This window comes from Dipodomys ordii, unplaced genomic scaffold (assembly GCF_000151885.1).
Source record: "Dipodomys ordii isolate 6190 unplaced genomic scaffold, Dord_2.0 Scaffold88, whole genome shotgun sequence".
In the NCBI taxonomy this organism is placed as follows: domain Eukaryota; kingdom Metazoa; phylum Chordata; class Mammalia; order Rodentia; family Heteromyidae; genus Dipodomys; species Dipodomys ordii.
In genome coordinates this window covers 1,819,366-1,826,730 of record NW_012267304.1, presented here as the reverse complement: position 1 = coordinate 1,826,730, position 7,365 = coordinate 1,819,366, and positions in this window count along the sequence as shown.

Sequence of the window (7,365 nt, the reverse complement as noted above, 5' to 3'; positions counted from 1 at the left end):
AAGATTGATACAGGAATTGTGTGAGCAGGTTGAAAACAGTCAAAGAGAAATAAAGGAATTGCGTGAGCAGGCTGAGAACAGACAAAGAGAAACAGGAATTGCTTGAGCAGGCTGAGAACAGCCAAAGAGAAATACAGGAATTGCACGAATGTGAGGAAACTAATCAGAGTAATACAGGAATTGCGACAGTGGGATGAGAATGGCAAAGATCAATAGAGCATTCATGGAATCCATATACAGACAGCTGAAAGAATTCAGGGAGACCACAAAGGGAATGCTGAATGGAGCCTGACAGTAGGAATGGGAGTCCAAGGAAACCATAACAAATCAACTAAGTGAGTTGAGAATAAACACTGAACACCAAATTAAGGAAGTAAAGAAGTTCGTACAAGATTTAAAACAAAGCTCCAACTAAGAGTTTGAAGCCATCAAAGTCGACCAATTAGAAGGAAAAGAAATAAAAAACAAAGTAGAAAGTCTTGACAGTAGGTTAGACCATGCAGAAGATCGAATCTTGGGGATTGAAGACAGCCTAGATATTATAGAGAAAGAACATCCAACAATCCAATACAAATCCAAGAAATATGATAGATCTATTCAACATTTGGAAGACACCATCAGAAGGCCTAATCTGAGGATAATGGATATAGAGGAACACCTAGAGACAGAAGTTAGTGGTCTAGGAAATTCGTTTAACAGGATCCTAGCGGAGAACTTCCCAAAATGCAAAAAGAAAAAGGAAATCAAGAGAGAACTTAGAAAGTGGAAAAACCTCTGATGCTCCTGGATTGGAAGGATCAACATCGTGAAAATGGCAATACTGCCCAAGGCTATCTACAAATTCAATGCAATACCTATCAATATTCCAACCTCATTCTTTAAGGAAATACAAGAGGCAATCCAAACATTCATATGGAACAATAAAAGACCCCAAATAGCAAAAACGATCCTCAACAGAAAGAACAGTGATGGAGGAATATCAATACCAAATTTCAAACTCTACTACAAAGCCATAGTAATCAAAACAGCTTGGTACTGGAACAAGAACAGAACTCAGGACCAATGGAATAGAATTGAAAACCTAGAAATTAACCCACAGACCTATAGCCATCTAATCTTTGATGAGGAAGCTAAAAAAATAGAATGGAAGAAAGACAGCCTCTTCAGTAAATGGTGCTGGAAAAAATGGTTAATCGCTTGTAGAAAACTAAAACTAGATCCTTATATGTCATCCTGCACCAGAATCAACTCCAAATGGATCAAAGACCTCGAAGTCAATGCAGACACCCTGAAAAAATTACAGGACAGAACATGAGAAAACCTAGGTCTCCTTGACACAGGCCGAAATTTTCTTAATAGAGACCCAGAAACACAACAAATGAAAGAAAGATTGGACAAATGGGATTGCATGAAATTGCAGAGCTTCTGCATGGCAAAGGACATAGCCAGCAAGATCAATAGAAAGCGCATGGATTGGGAGAAGATCTTCACTAGTCATACAACGGACAAGGGTCTCATATCTAAAATATACCTGGAACTCAAAAAATTAAATCCTCCAAGAACAAATCCTCAAAGAAACAACTGCCCAATAAATAAGTGGGCTAAAGACTTAAAGAGAAACTTCTCTGAAGAGGAAAGAAGGATGGCCAATAGCTCCCTAGCCATAAAAGAAATGCAAATCAAAACAACATTGAGATACCACCTCACCCCAGTTAGAATTGTTATAATTAAGAACACTAATAACAACAGATGCTGGAGGGGATGTGGACAGAAGGAAACCTTACTGCATTGTTGGTGGCAGTCAGTGTAAACTTGTTCAACCACTTTGGAAAGTAGTATGGAGGTTCCTCAAAAGACTCCATGTAGAACTCCCCTATGACCCAGAAATCCCACTGCTGGGCATTTACCCAAATGATCACAAACAAGACCATATTAAAGCTACCAGCACAACTATGTTTTTTGCAACATTATTTACCATAGCTAAGATATGGAACCAACCCAGATGCCCCTCAGTAGAAGAATGGATCAAAAAAATGTGGTATATATACACAATGGAATTCTATGCCTCCATCAGAAAGAATGACATTGCCCATTTGTTAGGAAATGGAAAGACTTGGAAAAAATTATATTAAGTGAAGTAAGCCAGGCCCAAAGAAACATACGGTTTCCCTTATTTGCAATAACTATTGTATATCTGAGACAAGCAGAAACGGTCAGATAAGTTGATGTTAGGCAAAATGAATCCCAAGATAAGGATTCAAATATTTTTCCTTTCTTGTGATTGTTTCTAACATATTTATAAGATGATTTCTTTGTTGCTTTGTATGTCTCTCCCCCACTGTATAACCCAGGAGATGGGGGGGAGATGGATGGGAAGGGATGGGAAGGGAAATCAAAGGAGGAGGCAACAATGTTTGATAAGAAATGTACTCATTACCTTGCCTATGTAATTGTAACCCCTCTGTATGGTATTTTCACAATTAAAAAATATATATATATATTACCATTTTTTTAAAGGCCAACATCAAGCCTGTATAGTTGATGAAATTATAAAAGCTTACAGACATTTTCAGTGTCATTATTCACCTATATTAACTATGTATGGAAACTCAAATAGAAGCTGAACTTGTTAGCTCATATACACAATAATGAAACCCAACTAGAAATTGTCTTAAAGTTGGGGAAAGAGCCAGGCACTGATGGCTCTCATTTGTAGTACTATCTACTCAGGAGGTGAAATCTGAGGATTGCTTTTTGAATCCAGCCCAGGCACGAAAGTCCTAGACACTGTTATCTCCCATTAACCATAAAAAGCCAGAAGTCAATATCCTTGTACACAAAAATTCCAGGACAGACAACAGGCCCAGAGTTCAAGCCCTAGGACCAGCACAAAAGGGCAGGGGTGTAGATAAGTGTAACAGAGAGGGTGGATTTGATCAAAATACATTATATTGGAACTATACATTATCACAATGAACTATCACAATGAAATTCCTTTGTATAACTAATAGATGCTAATATTTTAATTTGGTATAATTCTATAATAATTAAATTTGGTAGTTATAGAATTATTCTCAATTAGTGATGTAATATTTATAGTTTGTTAGGTTTGTTAAGACTATGTTAACATGGGTATTAATATATAATTCAGAGATTTGAGGAAATAAGATGGAAAGGTAAGGTTAATCATGCATGTAACAGGTGAGCACATGTGGCATGTTGTGTACATGTGTGCATGTGCATATACACATGTCCTGTGAATGCACATGTAGAGGCTTTCTCAAATAAGTGCTTTGTCCATCAATCATGAATGAATTTACATTTCGTGGTTTATATATTATTGAGAATTATTCAATTAGAGCTCAGCTATAAAGTAATTGCATCTGAGTCTCAATGGCTATGATGGTTTCCAGCATCTCCCCAAAGTTAAAAAAATACAAAATAAATGACATCACAATTATGTGTGATCATAAGCTGATTAGTTATGACTACATCAAGAGGTTATATAAAGGAATGAGTAGATGATTTTAGTTCAATATCCCTGGAGTAAGAGCCAGATGTCAGGTATAATTTCAATAGAGAAATCTCCAAGTGTTGTGGGTTCAGAGCAAAAAAAGGAGCCTTCCTAAGAAGGGTGTTTTCACACAGGTCAGAAGGTTAAGAGCCTGCTGGGAGGTGAGAAGCACGTTGGCAAGAATTGACTTGAGTTAATATGCCATAGGGCATATGATGCAGAACTTTATGCCTTGTGTAATATTAATAAGGTAGACTGTATATTCACATGGAAAATAAGCATATGTATTTAATAATTCTGTGAGTTATATGCTTTATGTAAGTTTATGTACATGCTGGTATGCTTGAAAAATAAATTGTAGTATCTGGTTAGACAGTATAAAATATACAAGCATTGCACATTATACATATGTTATATATATATATTATGTATCTTACTTAATGGGTTTATGTTGGCCATTAAAGTTTTAGGGAGAGTAGCATTCTACCATTGGAGTCTCACACCCCGTCCTTTTGATTATTTTTTGGATAGGGTTATGAAGTCCCTTGGACTTACCTAAGACCATGATACTCTTACCTGCACCTCCTATACAGATGGGGGGGTGTAGGTTAAGAGTATGCACTACTGGGACTGGTAATGTGGCTTAGTGGTAGAATGCTTGTCTAGCATGCATGAAGCCCTGGGTTCAATTCCTCAGTACCAGATAAACAGAAAAGGCTGGAAGTGGTGCAGTGGCTTAACTGGTAGAGTGCTAGCCTTGAGCACAAAGAGGTTCAGGGACAGTGCCCAGACCCTGAGTTCAAGCCCAGGACTGGAAAAAAAGAGTATGCACTATTATGCCTAATTTGTGGATATGGGGAGGGAGATTTCACTAACTTTTTGCATGTGCTGGTGATCCTCCTGAACTTCACTTGCTTGCTAGCTGGAAATACAAGATGTCCACCAAAAAGCAATGAGTTTTCATGTTTAATTCCATATAGGCAGGATAGCACTTACCATATTATTAGTTTAGATGTTGTAGATTTTCTCAAAACCTTCTGGATTATGTTTGTGGTATTGTAATAAACTTTAATTTTAATATTTTTATTATCTTTAAATAGTTCTACAAAGGAGTTTTGTGTTAATTTATGCATATAATGCATCGTGCTCAGTGTCATACTTTCTATCATTGACCCCTGCCATCTATGCCAACCCCAACCATCTCCTCTTTAATAGACCTTTTTGGGTTTTAATTGTGTTTTGAATTTACTTAATGGGCATTAATGGTGTTTGGATATATTATAGCAATAGCTACTGAGACTATCCTGAGACTTGGAGATCTACTGTAGTAATGTGCAGTGTATAATTGATAGTTCTTTTTTTTTAAAAAGTATATTTTTATTGTAATGATACTGTACAGAGGGGTTACAGTTACATGAGTAAGGTAATGAGTACATTTCCTATCAAGCATTGTTACCCCCTCCTTTGTTTTTCCCCTACCATCCCTTCTCACCTGCCTCCACCCTGCCCGAAAGTTGTAAAGTTCGTTTTCAACATAGTGTCTTGTACATCTCATTGTTAAAATGGGTCATCCTGTATCCTTATTTCAGCATTTTGTTATCTCCCTTCCCCTCGCCAATTTAGAAAAATGAAGACAGAGTATGTCCCAGTCCATTCTAGTACATGTTATCCAGTTCCTTTATTTCCTCCTGAACATCATTCTCACTTATTTAGATACTGCATCTTGTTTGCTGAACTGCAATGATGCCTTATCCTTTAGTTGAAGACAATAAAAATATAAATGCTTGGGGCTGGGAAGGTGGCTCAGTGGTAGAGTGTTTGCCTTGCATGAGGCCCTGGGTTCGATTCCTCAGCACCACATAAGCAAAAAGAAAAAAGCCGGAAGTGGCGCTGTGGCTCAAGTGGTAGAGCGCTAGCCTTGAGCTGAAGAGCTGAGGGACAGCGCCCAGGCCCAGAGTTCAGGCCCCACGACTGGACCCCCCCCAAAAAATATATATATATAAATGCTGGGTGTCTTTTGACACAGCTGCTTTGAAGGAGGTTACTAGCTGGGCGCTGGTGGCGTCGATGGCTCATGCCTGTAATCCTAGCTACTCAGGAGGCTGAGATCTGAGGATCGTGGTTCACAGCCAGCCCAAGCAGGAAAGTGTGAGACTTATGTCTAATAAACCACTGGAAAACTGGAAGTGGTGCTGTGGCTGAAGTGGTAGAGCGTTTGCCTTGAGCTGAAGAGCGCAGGGACAGCACCCAAGCCCAGAGTTCAAGCCCCACGATCGACAAAAATAACAAATGTAGGTTACTATCTTGTCTTCAGGGATAGAGACCCTGTTCCTCAACAGCATGGGTTTAGGGAGCCATACCCAGGAGAATTTAGGTATTCAGAACTTAGGCACATTCATCACTATTCCAGGCCTCAGAGTTCTACTTTCCTTATCAGCATTATCAATCTGTACATATAGAAACCTCTACTGTACAGCCTTGTGCACCAAATAGAATCAAAGTCTGGTGGTCAGCAGTCTATAACTAGAGGAGATGTGGGTCGGTCTCCATAATTCAATGGTTAGTGTGGAAGACAAGTTAGGCTTTCTCTTCAGCAATCAATACACTATCGTTCCTGCTTGGGATAATCTTTAACCTGGCTTAACAACTATTTAGGCTGGAAATGATATGAGTATACACTGAGTTGGAAGCCAAGTTCATCTTCGTATACATGCCAAGTGATACTCAATGACCTATTCAAGGAATGCATCTATGTCTGTGGCATGCTTTCCTCCCTCATTGTAACATATGCCACAAAATAAATGACATCTCAAGAGGGTTCAGGTAACCCTTCTTTATCCCACACCAGACATCCAGAAACTCACAACTAAGAGAAAATCTTGGGCCCTTGTTTTCAAATAAAGTCAGTCTACCAGGTTACTAAATATTTCTCACTGTAATGATGTAGTACATTAGTCCTTTTCGAATGACATTGTCACCTAGGTTACAGGAGTAGCATCTCCCTTCTATGGCACTTACAATCTAGCCTCACAAAGTTATTCTACATACACTTGGCTTTCCTGACTCCTAATTCTATAAATCAATAAAGGAATTAATAAAACATATTAAAGCCGGGCACCAGTGGCTCACACCTGTGATCTTACTCTTAAGATCCTACTGAGATCTGAGGATCATGGTTTAAAGCCAGCCTGAGCAGCAAAGTCTGTGAGACTCTTACCTCCAGTTAACCACCAGAAAGCAGGAAGTGGAGCTGTGGCTTAAGTGTTTTAGCCTTGAGCACAAAAGCTCAGGACAGCACCCAGGCCTTGAGTTCAAGCCCCAGGATACACACACACACACACACACACACATTAAAAGCCCATTGAGAATACCAAATGAGGTCCTATACTGGGATAAGAAGGATACAATATTATAGCAGGAATACAGTATGTATCCCTGGGGAATTCAGTGCTCATATGGTTTGGTGAAGGTCTGTCATGCGATACTTTTCAGGGCCACAAGGAAGGTTTATGTATTTCTAGAGGCTGGACACCTGAGAACCATTGGTGGGTCTCAAACAGGATCAAGAGACAGTTTTGTGGGCTCTGCAGCTTATCAAAGTCTGAAATATTTCTTTGAAAATAATAATACAAAGTCTATTATGACAGTGAGTTTTTTATTTAAAAGTGACATAACAAGCATTAAACTAATGGCAACTACAACAAGCAAACATCGTAAACAAATTGTGTACATAGTTATGCATGTACACATTTTAATTTTCACAAACATCATTATGCTGCTGCAGAATCTGGTCTGTAGTGTGTATCAAGGTGAAGGATATGGTGTTTTTTATTGTAAAGATGCTGTACAGA